The sequence below is a fragment of the Corapipo altera genome, unplaced genomic scaffold (assembly GCF_003945725.1).
Source record: "Corapipo altera isolate COAL_440 unplaced genomic scaffold, ASM394572v1 48827, whole genome shotgun sequence".
Classification (NCBI taxonomy): Eukaryota; Metazoa; Chordata; class Aves; order Passeriformes; family Pipridae; genus Corapipo; species Corapipo altera.
Window position 1 is genome coordinate 942 of NW_020888537.1, and position 1,809 is coordinate 2,750.

Sequence of the window (1,809 nt, forward strand, 5' to 3'; positions counted from 1 at the left end):
GGGGTCCCCCCACTGACCTGGATGACCTCGGGGTCCCCTCACTGACCTGGATGACCCTGGGGTCCCCCTCACTGACCTGGATGACCCTGTGGCAGGCCCTGAGCACCTCGGGGTCCCCCCACTGACCTGGATGACCCTGGGGTCCCCCCACTGACCTGGATGACCCTGTGGCAGGCCCTGAGCACCTCGGGGTGCCCCTCACTGACCTGGATGACCTTGTGGTCCCCCCACTGACCTGGATGACCCTGTGGCAGGCCCTGAGCACCCCATGACCCCCCACTGACCTGGATGACCCTGTGGTCCCCCCACTGACCTGGATGACCCTGGGGTCCCCCCACTGACCTGGATGACCTCGGGGTCCCCCCACTGACCTGGATGACCTCGGGGTCCCCTCACTGACCTGGATGACCCTGGGGTCCCCCCACGGACCTGGATGACCTCGGGGTCCCCCCACTGACCTGGATGACCTCGGGGTCCCCTCACTGACCTGGATGACCCTGTGGCAGGCCCTGAGCACCCCATGACCCCTCACTGACCTGGATGACCCTGTGGCACGCCCTGAGCACCTCGGGGTGCCCCTCACTGACCTGGATGACCCTGTGGCAGGCCCTGAGCACCCCATGACCCCCCACTGACCTGGATGACCCTGTGGCAGGCCCTGAGCACCTCGGGGTCCCCCCACTGACCTGGATGACCCTGTGGCAGGCCCTGAGCACCTCGGGGTCCCTCTCCCAGCCGTGCAGCTCCCTCAGCACCACGTAGGTGCCGCGGGCCCTGAGCAGGCGCCGGCCGGGCCCCGTGGCCGTCAGCTGAGGGGACAGGGCAGGTCTTGGGGACAGACCCTCTCCAGGGCACAATCCCAGCTTCTCCTCAGGGATCCAGCCCGCCCTGGGGGTCCCTCACTGCACTGCCACCATCGGGTCCTTGCCAAACCCCAAAAACCCTCAGGGAAGTCCCCATATCCTCATTGAACTCCTCAAATCCTCAATGAACCCCCAAATTCTCACTGAAACCCCCAAAAACCCTCAGTGAAGTCCCCAAATCCTCATTGAACTCCTCAAATCCTCAATGAAACCCCCAAAAACCCTCACTGAACCCCCAAAAACCCTCATTGAACCCCCAAATTCTCACTGAAACCTCCAAAAACGCTCACTGAACTCCCCAAATTCTCACTGAACTCCCCAAATTCACACTGAACCCCAAAAAACCCTCATTGAACTCCCCAAATCCTCACTGAACCCCCAAAAATCTTCATTGAACTCCCCAAATCCTCACTGAACCCCAAAAAACCCCTCACTGAATCCTAAAATCATCAGTGAACCCCAAAAATCCTCAGTGAAACCCCCAAAAACCCTCCCTGAAGTCCCTAAACCCTCACTGAGCCCCAAAAACCCTCATTGAATCCCCAAAAATCCTCACTGAATCCCCCAAGTCTTCACTGAACCCCAAAAAAACATCACTGAGCCCCAAAAAACTCCTCACTGAATCCTGAAATCATCAGTGAACCCCAAAAATCCTCAGTGAAACCCCCAAAACCCCTCACTGAACTCCCCAAATCCTCACTGAACACCAAAAAAAATCACTGAACCGCCCCAAACCCCTCATTGAATCCAGAAATCCTCAGTGAACCCCAAAAATCCTCAGTGGACACAAGTCCTTCTCAAACCCCAAAAACCCTCATTGAACTCCCCAAATCCTCACTGAACTCCTAAATCCTCACTGAACCCCCAAAAACCCTCATTGAATCCCCAAAAGTCCTCGCTGAATCCCCCAAGTCCTCACTGAACCCCAAAAAACCATCACTGAACC

The 1,809-nt window shown here is 57.8% G+C and overlaps 1 long non-coding RNA gene across 2 annotated transcripts; it reads right to left on the minus strand.

The window, feature by feature from the left end:
- Positions 1-41: 41 nt before the first annotated feature.
- Positions 42-960, minus strand: LOC113941993. 2 transcript variants are annotated; one of them, XR_003525814.1, is made up of 3 exons: positions 488-960; positions 216-284; positions 42-185 (listed from the first exon to the last, which is right to left on the minus strand). It is a non-coding gene; the product is annotated as an uncharacterized LOC113941993 (long non-coding RNA). The 2 variants fall into 2 exon arrangements; XR_003525815.1 differs by having other exon boundaries at positions 46-126; positions 236-284.
- Positions 961-1,809: the final 849 nt, after the last annotated feature.